Source organism: Acomys minous (assembly GCF_964271855.1).
Source record: "Acomys minous genome assembly, chromosome: 4".
Taxonomy (NCBI): Eukaryota; Metazoa; Chordata; class Mammalia; order Rodentia; family Muridae; genus Acomys; species Acomys minous.
The window spans coordinates 11,911,664-11,933,272 of NC_140486.1; the positions used below are offsets into that span (position 1 = coordinate 11,911,664).

Genomic DNA, 21,609 nt, shown 5'->3' on the forward strand with positions numbered 1-21,609 from the left:
GGAGACTTGTATTTTATATGAGAAGTAAACAACACACTGGCTCCAGGGCTAGCCTCTCCTATCTCATTTCCTCTTACTCCATTGTCTAGTTTCACGCTTCTCCTAGGTTTTGTCCCTATTGGTGCACATACAACCCCAGAAGACTCCCCCACCCCACTTACCTTGCCCCCTCAGGACTCCCAGTTCTTAAAAAATAAGCTCTGGGTTTGCAGAGTGGAGTGGAGTTGATGTGCGTGGGAAATATAACTCACTGTAGGTTTTTGTATAAAGCCCAAACTCCTCGAGGCTTGGGCAACAATTTCCCTCTTCATAAACTGCCTGTAATTCCCAGTTGGGAAATAAGTTGGGCTTTGGAATGCTCAGAGATTAGGAGATGAACATAACAGATGAGAGCATGATAGAAACTCTTTAGCGGTGGACAAACTCGGAGGGAGGCTCCTGGAGTCCCTGGCAGGTCTGAGTCTTAGCCAGTGCTGGTACTGCAGTCTACAATAACTTCTTCAGAGTCCCAGCCAAATTCTACAGGGTCCAGGGACCCTGAAGAGTTTCATTCTAGAAGCTGTGTGGCTAGCTGTCCAGAGCTTCCCAGAGAAGCCAAAGTCCTCCAGCCTAAGCATAGGAATTTCTTCTTGGATTTCATCTCGGTTCTGAGATCCCTGCCAGTTTGGATGTAAGATCAGAAGTCAGCACGCTGGAGACAGAAGGGAGTCTTGAAGTGGAGGCGCTTAGGACACAGAATAGTGTGAAACATGGGGGCAGTAAGACTGCAGGTGCTGACGGGAAAGAACCAGCTGGAAGCTGCCGATCCAAGGCTTTGGATCACTTGAGAAGGATAAAATGGCGTGGGTTTGAATGAGGTAAAGATAACTTTGGGGGAGGAACCTGCAGATGAGCTGAGATTGAGCAGCTCTGGCCGAAGCCCTGAGCAGAACTGACAGAGCTCAAATCCCAGGTTTGCCCCCCAACCCGCCCCCAGAGTCTTTACTGGGCAACTTGGAACTTCCACACTTAAGAGTTTTTAGCACAGAGACGAAGGGAAGCCTCAGGTCCCCAGGGCCCTGTGATGTGGGTGTTTCAGGTTTGGCCACCCCCCCCCCCTCACTCAACTAGGCTCCTTGCCTCCTGCTTTTACCCCATGCCAGGGCGAAACAGCTCCGTGTGATCTATGGAGGGATGCCATTCCCAGCAAGGCTTCTTTAATGGTCCTTTAACAAACTCTTCGATCTCTCTTTGGCCGCTCTGACTCTCACTCACCTCCTCTCTCTTCCCTTCTCCACTGTCTTCTTCAATTATTTATGAGCAGCATTAATTATTCAGGAAGAGAGAAAACTCCGCTTTGGGAACTTTACAAGGGGGAGTTAGAGGTTCCTTTCCTGTACCCACGGTAGTTTTTAGGGTTGGTCTCGGGACTGCATTTGGCTTAATCCTGCTTTAAATCACAAGAGAAAGAGAACCCAGTAGTTGGACCGGAGGCGACGTGGGAGGGGTATACTCATCTCGGTCCTCTCTGGCCTCTAACAGCCTCCAGAGACCAGAAGTTACGGAGCTCATCCGCAGGAGTCGCTGTCCGGACCAGATTGTGCTGAAACCTCCAGCCTAAGTCCAGAGGCTGCGGGTTGGCGGGTGGTGGTGCACTAGAGGGTGGGTGGTGGTGTAGGGTGGAAGATCTGAATTTGACCCCAGGCAGGGGTACTCCTCTCCAAAAAAGTCTTGTTTGCTTTCTCTGCCTTCAACCGTCCCCCCCCTGCTATCCACCCTCCCGCCCCGCCTCCTGACAACAGGAACACTGTAACCAAAGATTAATTGCCTTAATCAAATAGACCCACCCTCTGCAATTAATCTTTTACCAACAAATTAGAAACAATTTACCTCAACCTCCTGGGTCAGGAGGAAAGAAGAGGTAGGGTGGTGCGGGCGGGGGCGGGGGTGGGTGGGCGGGCAGAAGGGGAGACTTTGACAAAACCTACAAAAGGTGCGAGGCGGGCACTTGGGAACCCGGTTGAGTTTAATGCCAAAGGGGAGGGAGGAGGTCGGGGTCAGCGGTGGGACTCCACTGGGGCCGGAAATTCCTAGAGTGCCTTTCAGCTCGGGTTCTCCAAAGGAGTGGAGGCGGAGGGCAGAGGATGAGGCCACTTACCTGCCCGCGCTGCCCGCGCGCGGTCTTCGGCCCTCAGTGTTAGATCCTCCCGCCTGCCTGGCGGTCGGCGGCTGCTCCGGCTCTGTCTCCCGCGGCGCTCGCCGCCTCCCTCGCGCGGGATCCGCCGCCGCCCGCAGCCCGCGTTCCTCTGCGTGCCAGCTTGCGGGCGGGTCCTCCTCCGAGTCCCAGTCGGATCTCGCCCCTCCCCTGCTCTCCCTTCCCGGCAGCCCCTAAGCACTTCCTACTCCCCTTCTCCACAAGTTTGTAAGTTTGGGGTAGGGGTCGATCTCCTCGCACCCAGCTTCTCGGTTTAGCTAGCTCAAGATCCGCACCCCCACTTCCCAGCTCAGTCCTGGGCCTCTGATGCCGCCTGTTGGTCAGGCAGAGCAGGGCAGGGCCACAGCGCAGAGACAGTCCTTCACCCCTCACCCTCTCAGTGCCCAGTAGTTAAAACAGCACGAGAAGAAGGCGAGGTTGAGGGCGGGTAACTGCAGTGAGGCCTAGGGCAAAAAAGGTTGGCCGTGCACATCGGTGTGCTTAGCCTGGGCTGAGTTTGAGCTCTTCACGAGAAAGGTTGGACCACGGCCTGCAGGTCTCCTGTGTCGCCCACGGTTCACTAACAGCTACATCCCTTCTCCAGTTCTTGGGGAACAACCACCTGAGGGGAGGCTGGGCCAAGAGGCTGGCTGTGGACATCAATTGAGTATCTGAGGAACTAAGAGAAGACTGCTGGGAAGGTTAAAGTCCTAAGAGTGAGTCCTTCCAGTCTAGGGGGAGGGGAAGTTTTAGAGATGTCATTAGAGAGTGTCAAACTGGGGGGGGGGGTTTGACATGTTTGGGCCAGAGGTTTCCAGGTAGAGTTCAGGGCTGCGGATGGGGGGGGGGGCGCGGAGAAGGTTCTAGTGGTGAGGACAGAATTTAGGATGACTTAGGTGGCTTTTCGAAGGGAGGTTTTCTGCACTGGCCTAGTCCCTAAGTTACTACCCTGGTGCTGATCTGACCCATGGGACAACTTTCCTTGCTTTGCACTTCTTAGGAAGTCTTGGCCTGGACCCTGATCCACCAAGGCATCAAGGAGTGGAGGTATGACACTCTCCCCGCCCGCCCGCACCCTGCCTGTCCTTTTCATTCAGAGAATTGATGTACTGCCTCTCGCTGCCCCGCCCCCTTCTCTAATAAACGATTCCCATAGATTATTCGATGCAGAGAAGGAAAGACGGCTGCTTAAAAAACAAAAAGCCATAGCCCTAATGAGTTCAATTACAATGTGGTAAACACATTGCCTCTACGCTTTAATTAAGCCTGCTGCCCAATTTTAACTCATTAGTAATTCATTAAGAGAACAGCCCTGTGCTGGCGGGTGGAAGGCATCATAGACGGATTATGCTGGGCAGAGTCCGCACACTGCTGGCCGCCCAGCGGCCCTCGGGCGAACCAGGTATGCAACCCAGTGGCTTCAGTGACTATTAAAGCCAGAACCCCCTCCCTAGACGCACCAGACTTGGCAACTCTGAGCTTCCAAGATCGTCTGTCCAATCCTTGTCCCTTGGGTTTGTAACAGTTTGCAGACCTGTTGGGTAGGTAAAGGTGATGTAGGGCGGAGCCTTGGCGGCGGGCGGGGGTGTGGTATCCTCGGATTAAACCAGGTGGCTAGGTTAACTGCGTTTTCACTTTGTATTAGACTGGAAAGAATGAAATAAAAAAAAGAAAAAAAGCTATGTTCGCCTTTAGCTAATGCAGTTTGTACAGAGAAACCACATGATGCTTTTTTGGGCCAGGGATGAGGATGGTGGCCGGAGAAGACGATTGGCTGCAGAAGAGAAGATCTGAAGGTAGGAGCCCACAATCTTCTTTATCCTTTCCACTCTCTTGTGAGTGGCTAAGACTGGGGCTCTGCATCTGCTCAACTTTGCGCGTTGAGACCAGCACTTGAGACCATCCCATTGTGGACAGAAAGGGTAAGAGTGTGGTAGAGTGAATCATGCCTTGGCAACGTGTCAGCAAACTGATCCAATAGTGCCTTTTCCTAAGGGAGAGAGAGCGTAAGACAGCCCCTCCCCCTTCCCTGGCCTTGGTAGGTTCCAGAAAGAAAGTGTTAGCAAGCATGTTCTGGGCGGTTCACAGTTTGGGTAGGACTGAACTCATAGGTCCCCAGGTTCCAGCATGGAGTTTCCAAAGCAAAGGACATACATGGAGAGAGGGTTAGAGAGGGAAACTGGCTAAGCAAAGGACTTGGAGCGGCTTCCTGGCCCACTTCTGGGGCTTTCTTTGGTTTGAAGAATCCCTGGTCTCCCTGGCTGCTCACCGCGCCCCCTAGGTGCGGCGGGAACTTGTCCCAGGCGGCGAGGGCCGGCTCCGCCTTCGGAGGGCGGGTGGGGACTCCCCGCGGTCAGTGCGGAGCCCCAGGCCAGGGTCGTTTGCGCTCGTTCCAGCCTTCAGCTCTCCTCCGTCGGCGATTGTCCGCTCCAGTCAGGCCGGCCGCTCCGTTTCTTCGTCCGAGCTGCTGCTGCTTCTAAAAGAGAGTGCACGGTTGGGATTTCCTAGCGGCGGAGGGTAAAGGTCTCGGGGCCAGGTGGCCGAGGCAGAGCGCAGGGCGCTCGCCTAACTCTTTCGTGCGTGGCTAGGGTGCGCTAGAGGGATGTCTTGAATTTTGGCCTACCCGCTCCTGGAGGCAGGAAATACTGCGGGTTCAGAGTGGGTACCCTGCGACCCGGGGTCCTGCCTGGCTTTTCACTCTTGGATTCTCTGGAGAGGATTCCGGAGAAATCTACCCGACCTCCCACCCCCTTCCCGGAATTGAGTCTTTGCCCTGGAGTGGTAGATCCCTCCCAGGAGGGTGGCGGCGGGAGGGGTCTTCTGTCAGTTGGGGCACAGAGTGCGTTGACCCCGGTCTCTGATGAGAGGGGGCCCTGGGTCTGGTGAGTGTCGTTTCTGGTTGCTTTTCCGGAGCCTCGTGATGACTTGGTGGGTCTTCCTTCCAAGGTTTGGCCTTGCCACAGCAGCATCTTCCCGCGCTCGGGAGATTGGCCTCCGGGAGCTCGCCGGCTGAAAGGCCCTATTCCAGCGCCGGGTGCATTCAAAACAGAAAAATGTGACCCCCCCGATCCTGGCGCTTATAATGCGGAGGGGCAGTGATGGGATCAGCAATGCAAACAAGTGGGCAGCCTCGCAGGAAATCCGCCTCTTTCTAAGAGTTTCCGGGTTTGGAATCCAGTTAGGTGTCTGTGGCAGAACTCAGAGGCAAGAGGGCATTTATTCACTCTGGGGAAAAAGTTACTGGGAACATTTCAGAGTAGTCCCTCGCGCCTGATGATAATTACAACTGAAATAGACTTCCTTATTTTTTCTTTCTCTAATTCAAGGACTAGGGGAGGGGTGGTGGGGATACTCTGCTGCTGTTGACAGTAGAATAAATTAAGCAGTTTTTTGTGTGTGAGTTTTGGGGGAAGAGTCACTTCTCTACACTGTCAGGTGAAACCTTTAGAACTACCCCTGCCCCAGGGGTGGTCTTATTTGTGAAATGCTTCTATTCAAACCCCACTCCAATCCTAGCCTGCTTTTTTCTAGCCCAGGATGCTGAGAACAGGACCGGAAGTCGGTTTAGAGATGCTAAATTTTCCCAAGGTGGGCTTTAAACAATCTGTGGGTTTCACGCAATCTGCTTTCCTTTTCTTTCTTTTGTGACCCCTCACAAAAAGCTATGGCGACAGATGCTTAGAAATCAACCATTAAAATATTTAAAAATGCTGTTTGCTCTCTTGAAGTGTGTCTCTGGGGTCAAGGATGCCACCCCATAGTTTAATACTGTCAAATTAGAGAGAAGTTGAGTGGGAGGATGCGGAAGCGAATCACATCTTTGGTAAGGCACAGAAAGTAAAGATCCCAATTTATTAATCCCAAATAAGCAGGCTAGTAACTGTTTACAAGCCTGTCTTAACAGAGCTAGCAGAGCATGGACAACAGCTTATGACAAACAAGCAGGGGACAAGTGGGAGGTTCTGGAGATGGTGTCTTGAGACTCACTGCAGAAATAAAACAGGAAAAGCCTGTTGACTCATTCTTGAAGCATTTGTTTGTTTGTTTCTTTCTTTTTTTCAAAGAAAAAAAACGTGTTCACGATGAAAATACTTATATGCTAGCTGAAAGCAGAACCTTTCATTTAATTATCCTGTGACTCCCGTGAGTTAGGGATCATTGCCCACATTTTACAGATTTTGAAAACTGAAGCTCAGAGAGGGTATCCTTCCCTCAACGCCACACAGCTTGGTAAGTAGCAAAACCTGTTTTCAAGTTAGTAGCTATTTAGATTTTGAAGTATGCTCTTAACTAATAAACTGTATTGTGGATCACTTTACACTCATCATGTCATGCTACCCTGGCAACATTATTAAGCTAACCTCCCATTAGCTGCATTTGAACTGCGATTTTCAGTTCATTGGGCAGATCCGTGGTAGCTCATTTGGAAACTGATATTTGGCAGAGTGTATCTGGAGAAATGCCACTGCTCTGGTTCGGCTGTGGGTTGCCACAACCAAGGTTGTGGCATGTTGGTCCTTAATGCAGCAGGAGTAAGAGGCAGCTGAGTCTCTAAGAGGCATCAGAGTCTCTAAGAGGCATCAGAGTCTCTAAGAGGCAGAACCTAGTTGGGGGTAGCCTGGCCAATGGCTGCTTGGCCTCAGAAGTGATTGATGTGATTGTTTGGGGACTCTGATTAGTTTTCTTGAGAACAAGTTGCTATGAATGAACAGACCTGGAGTTGTGGCTCAGTGGTAAGGCTTTGAGTTTGATTCCTGCACACACACACAGACACACACACACACACACACACACACACACACACACACACACACAGCCCAAAAGGAAAGAAGAAAGCACTCAAGCAAGCCAATGCTGTGTCTGACCTCTAGATCTTTTTCTTGAGTCCTCTCTCCTTACCCTTTATGTGGTATTAAACCCTCACTGAAAGCTGTCCAGATGCTGAGTCCTGAAGATTCTGTCTAAAGAAACCATTGTTCTTTTTTTTTTCCTTGTCTGTTTGCCTACCAGTCTGTCTGTTTGCCTATTGAGACAGGGTCTCATTAGGACTTCTTGGCTGGCCTCAAAATCAGAGATCCATCTACCTCTGCCTCCTAAGGTCTGGGATTTACCACTTCCAGGTACTCTTTGTGTTTTGAACATGATCTCATGTAGCCCAGGCTGGCCTCAGGGCCACTATGACAGTAAGATTGACCTTAAAAACTTGATCTTATTTTCTGAGTACTGGGTGATAGGAGGACACCATTCCATCTGGTGAAGAAACCTTTTGTATTTATGTATCGCCTAATTTTAGGAAATTTTATTATAGAAATAGAAAATGGACTAATAGAACGCCAACAGAAGATGATACTGTTCTGGAGGCTTTGGGTTTAGGCACCAGACCTCTGTCCATTCCAGTGTCAAAATTAACTTCCAACTTGGTGGAAGTTGACGACATCTTTATTTTATTCTATGTAGTTGAAACCCAGAAATTTGAGACAGGGTGGGGTACTTTGCTTTCTACAGATGGTTATAACTTTCTTCTAGTTCCCAGAAGTCATTAACTTGGTGGTAGTCTGCCCCGACCTGCAGGGTTTGACTAAAACTTGGGAGGGAGGTCACCTGTTGAGAATGCAAGACACAAGAAAGGAGAGCAAGTCTGATTGATCAAACTCTCAAACTTTATTAGTCAGACAGCAGCTTTTATAATTCAGAAGGCAGGGAAGCATATTGCTATAGCAGCCCAGCTGCAGGCTTTTCTCAAAACACAGGGAATTTCAGGCAGGGTCATAATGTCCTGCCACATAGGGTATCTGGCTCCCTCTTTGTCCAGTCTAACTGCTAAACCATAACAGGGTGGCTCCATCTCTATCTGTCTTTAGTCTAACTGCTGACCCACAACAGTGTCAGCTAGTTTCTGGTGAAAGGTAAGCTCTGGGAAAGACAGAGACTTAAAGGTGCAGGCTCTGACAAGATGGCTGAACATTGGCCATATGGCCTATAGTCCCCAACAGTAGTCTGTATCCTGAAGTTTCTCAAAATCATGTATATCTGGTCCTAGGGAGAAAACTCAGGTACTCCAGAGAGCAAAGCCAGCCAGTTTCTGGGACTCAGTCACATGCTCCAAAGGAAATGTTGAGAAGAAAGCAATGGGCCACTTCTCTGGAGAGTGTGACTTGAAAAGAGTGGGGTGCATGGTCAAAGCACACAAACTCCTATGGCCAGTGGGCACACAGAGCTAAGAGAGGCTCTCAATGGAGGTTTGACCAGCCTTGTTCTAATAGGTATCCAAGATCTAACAGACAGCAGCTTTTCTTTGGGATACATGTGGGGCCTGAGCTATGTGCAGAGCTGTGTACAGGTAAACAGACAGACCCTGGGCTCACTTGGATGACAGAAAAGCTAATGGTTGACGGATTTTTTTCTTCTTCTATCACATTAAACTCTGAATATTTCAACAAAAGTGTTCTCCTTGGAGCAATTCATCTAATTTTTTCCCCTCTTCTTCTATTTGTAGGCCACTGCACAAGATCCAGCCAACTTATTCTTCTGAGCTTGACACATGGGAAAGTGAAAGGAGAGAGGTTCTCACCTTCACAGTCATCCTGGGAAGCAACAGCAGGGACACAAACACTCTAGACCTATCTTTGCCTTGGCTCTTGGCCCTTTAAGTTGTCTTTACTGTGAAAGATCATATCATAAGAAGTTAACTAGCAACCATTAACTGAATGGTATGCTTACCTGCTGCATTCTGGATGGCATATTTTCTGCATGTATCTGGATGGCCAGCAGCAGAAATGTATTTCATATCAGGAAAAGACCAGGTTTGCCAATACATTATCGTTATGATACATATGGAGTAAGCTTGTTTCAGAGTTCATCTTTTCCATGGAGTGAGGCACTTGAAGGACGGGCTGTCTTAGTCTCTTTCTCTTTTTGGTTATCCAGGAAGGGAAAATAAAACATTCCATAGAGTATTTTTTTTCTTTTAAAGCCTGTTATAAGCAGGGAGTGAGAAGTATGAAAAAGAATCTATAGCTCAGGGCTGGAGAGATGGCTCAGCAATTAAGAGCACATTCTGTCCTTCCAGCGGACTGAGCGCTGTTTCCTGGCCCACTTTAGTTGGGAACCTGACCTTAGTGGGACACCAGCCAGATTTAGTCTCTTATTAGTGTTTTTAGATTGGGAACTGCTGTACACCCCTGAGGAGGTGCCAGAGCGTTACTCTGTGAGATTTTGTTTCTTTTCTGTCCTGCAGTCACTTTCTTTGGGAACCTCATGAGTAGGTGACACATGTTCTCAGATGTTGCAAGAGTTCCTCTCTTTTCTCCAGGTATTATCTGGGGTTTTCTTCTCTTTCTCCATTCCCTCCTCTTTTCCCTTCTTCTTCCATGTATCTGCAAAAGTAGCCTCTTGCTCTGACGTCATTATTGCATTCGGTCATTAGCCATCATCTGGCCACTCCTTACGTGAATGCTCTTTATATCTTATATATTTCTTCTGATGTTATACCAGAATGATGTGCTTTGATTATGGACTTTCTGACTTGAGGACTGACCTTTTTCAACAGTTCTATAACACGGTCAGTGATTATCTCTCTAGACATCACTTCTTCCATGTTCTCTGTGTCTCTGGAGCTGTGGTAGAAGTCTGCCTCATTCCACTAAACAAGCCTTGAAAATTTTTTTCCTTCCATGGCTTATTTAACTGACTAACTTATTTAAATTTGATTTCCAACTTAATAAGTCTTTCTTCAACTGTATCTAAACTACTACTTTGGCAATTTATTAAATGTTCAATTACATATATACATATATGTATATATACGTATATATGTATATATATAATACATACATATGCACACACTCTTGTAGTTTTCCAAATATGTCCAGTTGTATTTAGTGCCTTATGTTGTTTGCATGAATTTCTAAACATCTCACTTGTGTTATATTTATGATGAACAGAATTAGGTTTCAGCTTCTGTTTATTGAATGTCGGGGCTCTTAACCTCTGAGCCATCTCTCCAGCTCCCTGTTTGTTGAATGCCAACTGATGGCATTATCCAAGCTCTTTCTTAGATGGTGATTTGCTGTCTATGAGTCTTACAATTCTTTGTTTGTTCATTTGAATATTCAAGACAGGGTTTTTTTGTGTAGTCTATCTAAGGGTTTTTTTTGTTGGCTATCTAAGACTTGCTGTGTAGACCAGGCTGGCCTCGAACTCACAGAGATCGCCTGCCTCTGCCTCTCCAAGTATTGGGATTGCAAGTGTGTGCCACTGTGCCTAGCAAGTCTGACAGTTCTTTTCTGGTGTATTTTGTGATTTTTGACTGAAAGTTGGACATTGTATTTGAACATTTTATCTGTGGAAATTCTTTTTTTTTGAGACAGGGTTTCTCTGTGTAGCCTTGATTGTCCTAGACTCACTTTGTAGACCAGGCTGGCCTTGAACTCCCAGCGATCTGCCTGCCTCTGCCTCCTGAGTGCTAGGATTAAAGGTGTGTACCACCACTCCAAGTTCTGTGGGAATTCTTTACAAAGTCATATTCCTTCCTCTAGGAAGTACTTCCGTTACTTTTTATTAGCATCTAGTAACTGTCTAAGGTAATAGGTTTTGTTAGGGTGTTTCCATTCATGTATATAATGTACTTTCTAATTGTCCCACTTTGATCATATTTTCTCATCTATAACCCTTTCTCCTCTTCTCCAGATTAGGACTTGCATTTTTTTGGCTAGTCACCTGCATATACTGTTAACCAAGATTATTTAAAAACAGCTCTCTTAAAATATCATGCACATATAATAAATCCTACCAATTTAAAGTGAAATTTATTCACCTATTCAATTCTCAGTGTTGAACAACTACCATCATGATCAGTTTAAAACTTTTCTGTAATTTCCAAAGTTCCTCTTGTCTATTTGTAGTTATCAAGTATTTTTACCCCTCAGCTCCAAGAACTCACAAGTCTATTCAGTTCTTATATAGATTTAGTGTTTGGATATCTCATATAAATAAAATAAAATCATATAATATGTAGTTTAAAAATTAATTAACTTTTTTCATATTTGGGTTCTTTTACTTATCCTAATGAGTTTGAAGTGTATCCATGTTCCCAGGATCATTTTAATTTGAAACTAGAAATTTACTGGGCTGTATAAGCCACACAAAGTAAGACCAAAATCCTGTGTAAGGCCTAGGTTTTATATACATTTCCCTCTATACAATGATAACAATGAAATAGACAAATAAATAAACCTAAGAACAGATTATTTGCCCCATAGGAAATGGCATAGTTCTCTGTGATCCTATCTCCCTGTGAGGGTCCCCTGTTGGCTCTTGTCTTATGGACAATGCAGTCATCAAAGATGGAAATCAAAGTCTTCAGGTTAGGGAGAAACCCTCAGGGTAAGCCAGTCCTGCCATCGGATCTTGGATTCTTTTTTCTGTTGTTCCCGATCCTTTAATTTATCCAAAAGATAGTCCCGTTTTGCAATGAAGTAATGGATAATAGGGACTACAATCAGCCTGCGTTTTGTTATTAAAAATTCAAAGCTGTAGATTCACATTCACTGGAAAAATGACAACACAAGCCAAGGAGTGGAAAAGGAGCACAGTGTGGTGGCAGAGGTATCACAGGTAAGCCTCATGGTACAGTGAGCTCAAGGCCGTCTTGGCCATGAAAAACCCAAGGAAGATGGGGACATTGTGAAACAGAAAATCAAAGCCAGTGAGGAGGGTAAGCAGCTTTATACAGATCTGGCAGCTCTTCCTTCCTTCCTTCCTTCCTTCCTTCCTTCCTTCCTTCCTTCCTTCCTCCCTTTATCTATCTATCTATCTATCTATTTATCTATCTATCTTAGTGTGTGTATCCAAATATGTAAAAGTCTTTTTTTTAAAAATACCTTTAGAAAGCATTTCAAAGTTCTCTATGATGGGCAGCATGGCCACACTCTGCACACTGGTTGGGGCTGGAGTCAGTGTGTATGTGTTGGTGGCGTAGACTAACTCATCTTGTTGTCATTGTGTTTGCATGGCTTCTTCTTTGTGTGGATCATCCTGTGACTGGGGGTGGGGTGGGTTTAAGGGTGAATGCCCTGTGGCAGACTCTGTATTTGCATGGTTTCTCACTGTGAATGCGCTGGTGACCTTGGAGGTGTGAGGACTACACAAACACCTTATTGCAGGAACTGCACTGAGGGTTGGTACCTCTGCTGCCTGTGTCCTCTGGTGGATGATACACTGGAATTTATGAAGAAAGCCCTTTTTACACATAGTATATCCATATAGTGCCTTCCAGTGTGGTGACCAAATGGGTCTATAGGACTTAGTAGTTCAGCTGTTTCCAGCTCATCTTGCTCTGAGAATTCCAGGATGTCCAAGTGCATGGTTCCTCCTTAGGGCCCTTTGCTGCTTTCCACCCCACTCTCCTGGACTAAGATCTGGAGGCTGGAGGCTGTGGAGACGGTGGGCTCTCTGTCACTAGCTGGTCCAGGATCTCTTTCTTAGTGTGCAGGTTAGACACCAGCCCCTAACCACTGAAGGTGCAACTCAGGGTCTCCTCAGATCCTGACTGGGGTCTGACCTCACTAAGGAGGTGAATACCCTCGCTATCTTGGGTGCTGGGATATTAAAGATGGTGACTGTTTTGGCTTGAGGCTGTCCTAGGATTTTCTTTGATCCAGTGTGAATGTTGTGTTTATATCCATATACGGACAGACAAGTTCTAGGATGTGATGTTTAAGCAATGCCTGCTTCCTCACAAGGCTCCCTTCTGTCTTCTTTCCTGCAATCCTCTCTGCAAATCCTGCAATCCTGTGAAATCCTCTCTCAAAAGCAAAAAGTCAACTAAGATTCTTGACTTCACCATACCTTTGCCATTGTTTAGTCTTATGATTATGCTAGTTAATCAGTTTTACACACACACACACACACACACACACACACACACACACACACACCTAGGCACGGTGGCATGTCCTGTAATCCCAGGCTGTATTCTGTCAGCCTAGGCTATACAGTGAGAGCCTGTACTTTGAAAAAGAAGCTTCTTTCCCAGTGTTTTATATAAAAAGGATCTCCAGGGTGTTTTATATGCCACATATTGCCAGGAGAGAGGGCTGACTCCTGCCTCTTACAAGGGTAACTCAATTACTTGTTTAGATCTCAGGTAGGTGGACCATGGGGGGCCTCTTCCTGTTGTGTGCAGGAGGCCATTCCAGAGTTTGATGCTACCCTTTCCCCACCTGCGGGTTCCAAGCCTGGTGCCTTTTGTGAACTGCTTTGTTGGCGGCAGCTGGCAGCTGTGCCCGCCCTCACTCTTCTGTACAGTTTTACCAACCCCGTTCTGTACCTGGTGGGTCAGTGAAAAAGCCCAGCCATTCCTCAGACTGCTAGGATCTCCATTCAGCTTCAGCCCTGCTGTGTTTGTACAAGGAGAGGAAAGGGCGGAGGAGGGGGGGAGACACAGGAGGAGATGGAGGTCCTTGGACTCAGGTGCCAGGCTCACTGGGATGGTGTGCTCCCCTTGAGCCATTCTGTACCCCATTGGTGACTAGGAAACTGGAGTGGGAGAGGGCAGCTCTGGTGTCCCCTCAGCATAGGAAGAAGGTTCTGGAGAGTCTTTGGATCATCTTCGGTCTCTCTGTCCCTCCTGCCTGTTGTTATGTGAGAGTCCCAGTTGAGGAAACCAAACCAAACCAACAAAACCTCAAACCACTGCTCAAAGCTTCTGCTTTTAAGCAACACAAATCACCGCCAAGGCCTGTTAGAGATGGCCCGCTGGTTTGATTGGTTAGCTGGAAGAAAGGGAGTTGGGGGCCCCTCCTCAATCCTCCTGCTGTAGCTGCTTGTCAATGAGTTTTTAAATCTCATTTTTTGGGAAAGATAATATCTGATAATGTTCTTTCTAGCAGTTTGATGATACAAAAATATCATTGGTGTGCTTGCTCTGTCAGGCTTCTGGATCTGAGAAGTTATATTTGAGCCCTACACTGTATGGAGTTGCCAGTGTCTTCAATAGTGTTTGCAGAAGACTGTGGGTAAATGGTTCCTCCTACGATGAGGAGAGAGGAGGGTGGGACAGAGAGGTGTCACTTGGTTACTTGCATTTGAAATTGAGGCGGTCCCAGTCAATTCCTGCAGCTCCTGTTCTGATGCCATTATCAGGCGCTGTTTGGGATCCGGTTGGAGCTGCATCTGTGTTGGTATCCACATGACTTCCTGCTGAGGACCAAAAGACAGTTTCAAGAACCCTAGAAAGAAGGGGTGGGGGGTCACTGCTGTAGGAAAAGTCACAACCAAAAAGCCAGCCGTAAAAAACAAATGAACAAAACAAAACAAAACAAAAAAGCCAGCTGTTGGACTGAAGACAAGATTTATAAAGTTTATAAGAAATGCAATGACACTGGTCATGGTGGCACATAGCTTTAATCCCAGCACTCTGGAGGCAGACACAGGCCGAACAGCTCAGGGCCAGCCTGGTTTGGATAGCAAATTTCAGGCTATATAGATCCTGTCTTTAAAAAAAAAAATGCAATGAAAGTTCCATGCTTGTTTTCTAAAGATATCTTCTGGGAAAATCAGAAAAAAAAAAAAGGTATGTGCGTGTGTGCATGCGTTGTGTGTGTGTGCGCGCGCCAACATTGGTTAAAAAATATCCAAAGCAATACTCACACCTTTCCTTTATCCTAAGGAGCAGGCTCCTGAGGGGATGGTTTGCGGGCAGGTGGGAACCTAACTAGAAGTAGTGCGCATCTAATTGGATGACACCTGAGTCTTTCTCTGACGCTGTGGGAAAGAACAGGGCCCAGAAATGTGATAGAGTGTTCTTTAAGCCACAGAGATTCGAAACTGCTGCTCTGAGCATCCGTAGGAGTTTTCTACAGCAGCCTTCAAGGCCACCCTGCTGAACTGACACTCCCCCCCCATCTTATATAAGTAACAAATGCAACAAATGGACATGGGTGTAGCAGTAAAAATCACAACGAATGATTGGAGGAGCTGTTACCAAGTCTCAGGACCGGATTTTGTTTGCACTCGATTTTCTCTGAAATGGTAAGATTTTAAAAAGCAAGTTGGAGGGGGAGGGGAAGTGCTCCTTGAAGGTCCCAGGTTGTTGGCAGTGCTGTGGGCACCCTGCTCAAACCACACCCCAACTAACTGCTCAGGGTACACAGGGCACCTAAGCAGCTCCTCACAGGTGGGAGGTACTGAGCACTTCAGGCCCTGGGGAGCAGGCAATGGTTGATAGAAGTAGGCATGGAGGTATCTGGCTCCCCATCCCTTGGACAGCTGGTCTGGTGTTCTGCCGCTCTCCCAGCATGGTGGAGCTCAACTTTCTATAGCGCTCACCTGGCCCACCACTCCCTATTCTGGCTTTCCTTCCCGCCTTGCCTTCCCTGCTTCTTTTCCCCGCTTCCTGGAATCATCTCCCAGATAACTATCTGCTCTCAAGCTCTTGCTGGGGCACCTGTTTCAGGGAGAATCCGAACAAAACACACAGGGCTGCATTCTCTTAATTGAGCATTCTTTAAAACAACAACAACAACAACAACAGTTGTTTTTAATTTTATGTGTACGGGTACTTTGCTTGCATGCCAGAAGAGGGCAATGGATCCCGAGACTGGAGTTACAAGCAGTTGTGAGCTGCTATGTGAATCATGGGACTTGAACCTGGGTCCTCTGGAAGAGCAGCCAGTGATCTTAACTGGTGAGCCATCTCTCTGGATCTTTAACATTCTTTGTGACAGCTGACTCTTATTGATTTGGCCAAGATGCAAAGCATATTGAAGCTGAGAGTATAGAAACCACCACCCAGTGGTGGCAAAAGTGCATGCGTGTGTATGTGTGTACGTGTGTGTGTGTGTGTGTGTGTGTGTGTGTGTATGTGTGTGTGTGTGTGTGTGTGTGTGTGTGTGTGTGTGTGTGGTTGGGCCACGCAGCCTAGTGTTTAGAGATAGGTGCTGAATCAAGCTGGTATTCCTCAGCTCCCACGAGTCACTCTCCTGGGCATCCTTCAACTTTGATGTTTAGCAAAGAATCCTAGTTTCAGGGTTGTAGCCTGAAAAAACAAAACAAAACAAAACAAAAACAACACAGATTTCATCTTTCCTCTGCCAGACAAAACTTCAGCTAAATAAATAACCCCCTTTTCTTACTTTTAACTGGAGAATCAAACCCAGGACCTCACACAGGCTAGGGCATCTCTCTCCCATTGGATTATACATTACTGCTCCTTCCCATATTCTTTAGTTATATTTCCTTGGTCTAAAAGACCTTGGCATGTATATATGTGTATATATATATATTTAACTCACCTGACAACTAGGTATTCAGCACTACCAAGTAGCCAGTTTGACTCTGGATAACGTAGTCTAGATGCCTTCTCATGCATTCTGTCCCTATCCTAAAAGGTGAGGGTGTGGCCTCTCTGGGAGGAGCGGAGAGAAGTACAGTCTGAGAGTAACCCAGAGTCAGGGCGATCAGATGGGGTCTTAGGGGAAGCCACAGCCTATAGCATCAGGAACATGGAAAGCACACAAGGAGACTGGATACCGTTTGGAGAGCAATAAGAAGCTGGTTGATGTTTTAAGCAGGGAGTGGCACACTTGCTTCCTTGTATCTGTCTCTCTTTGCTTCCTGGTTGTGATGGAGTGAGATGGCTTCTTCCTGCTTTGCCATAGATTTGAGAACAATGGAGCCAGCTGACCATGGACTGAGAGTTCTGAGACTGTGAGCCAAAATAGATGTTTCTTCCTTTAAGTTGATTTGGTCTGGTATTTTGTCATAACAACAGAAAGTCTGGAACACAGCACAGGTTAGCTTTTCCAAGCAGGTCCTCTCACTGGTATCTGCAAGCATGGCTGAGCATTCTCCTGTTTCCAATGTGGCCTCGTTTACCAAGTTTACACATGTTTAGTGACATTTACTAAAAGTTGGTTAGTAAACAAATAAAACATGTCTCCATGGACTCTGTTCTCTATCTGGGGCAGAAACATACAGACACACACACACACACACACACACACTCACACATACACACATACACACACCACACACACTCTCACACACACCACACACTCACACACACTCACACACATACACACACCACACACACACTCATACTCATACACACATACACACACACCACACACACATTCACACTCACACACACACACACACACACTCAGTGAACCGTGTATATGGCTGTTTCCATGGTGACACATGCCATGGATATGAAGGAGGAGAGGGATAAGGAGATGCTGACTGAGCATGGGATGGTTTTGCCTTTTGAATAGGATTGACTGGGAAGGCCTTCCTCAGCAAATGGTAAGAAGTTTGAGGCCAAGGAAAGGCCAGTTTTGCGGCTTCACTGGAAGCTGGCTTGGTGTCTTCAGGAAGGTAGTCCTGCCAGGACCCTGGCTTTGATAGTGGGTAAAAGAGAGTAGCTTCAAGGTGTGAGTCGGGGAGCACATGGCCTCCCATCCAAAGAGTGATAGACAAAATTCCTCAGGGCAAAGTGAAGTATGTCTTTATTTTTAGACTTAAAATTATTTCATTTTTATTATTATGTGTCTTCTTAAATGTATACATTTATATTATTACACATGAGTAAAATAAACTACATACAGCAGGAAGAACCATGAGACAATCAAGAATTATATAAATGTTACATTCATAGTGATTTGGCCATTTGTGTTTGGCAAACTTGAAGTAAACATCTTTCCTATCTTGTTGGGTCTAATTTCAAGCCTGTACAACAGTGATAATACCATGTAACAGATCCCTGTGTGCTCATCAGCCTCAGGACTTGACACTCAAGGGGATCTCACTCCATCCACTCCAGTCACCTGCTGTAGAACCTCAGCTATATCTGTTTTAGGAAGGGCCTCAAAAACGTGTGCAAAATACACCCATAACAGGTTTATTATGCCCCAAATATGGCATAATAATTTTTTCATAAGATCAAATGTCTGACTCTTTACTGTTAGCATTTTTCATATATGTGAATGCTATTAAAATGAAAATCCATATGCTGTATTTGTCTCTAACATTTTATAAAAACTGCTCCCTTTTTTCAGATGGCCATGGTGGCACACACTTTTAGTCCCAGCACTTGGGGAGCAACGGCAAGTGGATCTCTGTGAGTTTGAGGCCTGTCTGATTTACATAGAGAGTTCCAGGACAGCCAGAATTACATGGTGAGGCCCTGTTACCAAAGAACAAACAAAAATTTATTTTTTTTTAAGGAAAAAATTCAATTCACAGCAAAATTGAGAGTACAGAGATTTTTTTTTCCCTACACCTCTGCCCCTACAAGCACAGTCTCCTCCTTTATGGCAAACTGCTCATTCCTTACAACCAGCCAACATCACTGACACCTAAGGATTGCAGTTCACACTAGGGTTCATTCTTGCCACTGAACGTACTGAGGATGTAGACAAACTGGAACCCACATCTCCTATATAGCATCATACGGAACAGTTTTTCTGTCCCCAAAGTCCCCTTCCCCCACATACTTACCCCTCCCTAAAGACTGAAAGTGACTGGTACTTTTACTGTCTCTGTGGTTTTTCCCTTTGTAGAATACTATATAGTTGGAACCACACAATATGTGCCCCCTTGTAACATCTTCCACTTTGAAGTGTACACTTACGTTTCCTCTTCTCATGGCTTGGTTCTTCATATTTTCCTGCTGAGTAATTTTCAGTTGTTTGGATGTGCCACAGTCACCCAGTCATCTGCTGAAGGATACTCACAAGCTTTCCAGCAGCAAGTAAAACTGCTATAATGTGCTTTTCAGCACATTTGGGGAATACCAGAGAGCATGGTTGAATGTCCTTTTGCTTTGTAATCTATAGGTCTCCTGCACACACATACATGTGAAAGATTGAACCCCTGGCCTCAGGCACATAAGATGTGCAATCTATTACTAAGGTACATTCCTAGTATTTTTTTTAAATCTTTACATTTTATTTGTTGAAAAAAAAAAGCTGGATTGCTTTCCCTAAGTAATTTTTTTTTAGCCTAGATTTTCCTACCTGAATCCATGTGGTATTAGTTTTTCCTAGAAACTGGCTAATAAATCCAGAAGTGTGATCAAATTTAAGTCTGTTTGTTTGTTATGTAGCCCTGTTTTATAGGGGCTGCTGTATTCTTCCATAAACTTTTTCATCAAAGAGGTCTGAAGACTGACGTAAGACTTGTCCAGTGGTGAATCTCCATGAGTTTGAGGCCAGCCTGGTCTACATAGTAAGTTCCAGGCCAGCCTGACCTCACTTATGTATAAGGCCAGTTAGGGGCTGTGGTGGTTTGGATGAGAATGGCCCCATAGGCCCGTAGATTTGAATACTTGGTCATGAGGGCGTGGCACAATTTTAAGGATTAGGAGGTGCAGCTGTGATGGGAGAAGCATGTCACTTGGGGTGGACTAAAGGCTCTTCCAAGCCCTGAGTCTCTCTCTTCCTGCTGCCTTTGGGTCCAGATGTAGAACTCTCAGCTACTTCTCCAGCGCCATGCTTGCCTGCCTGCCACTGTGCTCCTCCACATGATGACAATAGATGAACCAAACCTCTGGAACTTGCAAGCAAACCCCAATGAAACGCTTTCCTTTCTAAGAGTGTCAGTGGTTACCATCTCTCTTCACAGCAAGAGAACACTTACTAAGACAGGGCCGTCACGATAGCTCAGTGAGTAGAAAGCTTTCCACCAAGTCCAGTGATCCACGTTCAGGCTCCAGAACCCCCAAGGTAGGAGCGAAGTAATGCTTGCAAGTTGTTCTCTGACCTCCTAGTGTGAGTCAAAGCATGGGAACCTCCCCCCAATAAATAATTAAATGTAAAAAAAAATAGACCTAGTTAACTCTAGGAAGTTAGAAACATGTGTGTGCATTCATGTGCATACGTGTGTCTGTGTGTCTCCAGGCTGAGAAAACAATATGTGGTCCAGGTCTGCCAGATTTTTCTGGCTCCTCAAGGAAGTGGAGCCTGTTAATGAGGAATAAAGTGTTCTGATACAGGCAGTAAAGGCTGTGTGATAATGATATCACTATCCTACGATGAGGAGCTGTGGTCGCAAAGACCAAGAGAAATTTGTTTACACTTCTGGCTGGCTCGGTTGTGGCAAGCATTTTCGCTTTCCAGCCTCTCCCTGTTTAATTTTTCAGTCGGTGTGCAGCAATCACATTAGTTGTATTTAATACATGGTATATTTGTTCTTAGACTTTTATGACTCCTGCTAATTAACTGTACAGTCTTTTATTAGTGTTTGAGATCCTAATTACTGCACTTCTAGGAAGTTTACTATTGTGTAGACTGATCTGCCTCTTTATTGACTCTCAGGTTTGCCTCCAGGAACTTAAGTCAGGAGTCTCCGAGAGTCTGTGCTCACTGAAGAAGAACTGCCTGGCTTAGCCACTCCACTTCCTTTGTGAGTGGACAAAACAGGCTCTTGGAACTGGGTTTCACATTGAGTCCGTGCTGCTGGTTCTCTGGCATTCAAGCAGTTGGTGGCACTCCCATGGCTGGCCAGGAACTGCTCTCTGATGTGTACTTGAGCCTTTGAGGCATGTCCCAGAGCCCTGATCCTGAAGGCTTGGGTTGTCTCTTATTCTTCCCACAGAGCATGCTCATTGCCCTGTCTTGGCTCTGTGCGCTTTTTCAGTGGGAACATCTTCCTTTCTGGCTGCCCATGCTTGTCTGCCCCTTCAGGTCTTACTCGGAGACTGTTTCCTCTACAAAGCCTTCCCAGCCTGCCCCACTGCACTGTAGTCGAACCCCAAGTCTTGCGGGTACCTTTGTCTTGGGTCTTCATTTGTCACATCTAATGTGTCTCTGTCATGTATATAACCTGAAATGTAAACTCTAGGAGCATAAAGAACTCTTGGCTGTCCTTGCACTACCGGGGACATTCAATCGCCACCTGCAGATCGTTGATCTCTTATCATGGGAGGTGAGGGGTGCAGTGTGAATTTTCTGAGTTAAACTTATGATTTACAGCGATAGCCTTACATGTAGAATAAGAAAACAATTGACAATTAGATTATCTGACGTGCATTAAGGTTTTTCTTGAAATCATGTTTTTCCTTTTACCCCACCAGTGACCCGGCACTGGTTATGTTGGGCAGCCCATCAGTATGGGACTGAAGTACTGAGGCAGACACAGGACTATGGCTGAGAGGATGGACACTACTGAAAAGGCTATATTATGGCACGGCAGTACTATTCTAGAGCAAGCCACCACTGGAACATTAGAAGAAAGGGTGGAAAAGTCCCTGTTAGGTGTCCTCGTCCTCTGTTGTCCTATTGACTTTGATGAGCAACTTTTCCCAAGAATGGAATTTTGTCACATTACTAGACAATGATTTTTACTCCTTAGTAACAAGAGGAGACCATGCTTCAGGACTTGCTCAGGCCCTGGAGTTAGACTGCTAACCTACACTTCCTGTTTACTCAGGTAAT

The 21,609-nt window shown here is 46.2% G+C and overlaps 1 protein-coding gene across 1 annotated transcript in view; it reads right to left on the reverse strand.

The window, feature by feature from the left end:
* The window catches only part of SKOR2 (SKI family transcriptional corepressor 2), a 50,828-nt gene extending 48,604 nt beyond the window's left edge, over positions 1-2,224 (reverse strand). Inside the window, exon 1 of the mRNA XM_084780825.1 lies at positions 2,138-2,224. The gene's annotated coding sequence lies outside the window, so the exon portion shown is untranslated. The remainder of the gene's footprint in view (positions 1-2,137) is intronic.
* Between the last annotated feature and the right edge of the window lie 19,385 nt (positions 2,225-21,609).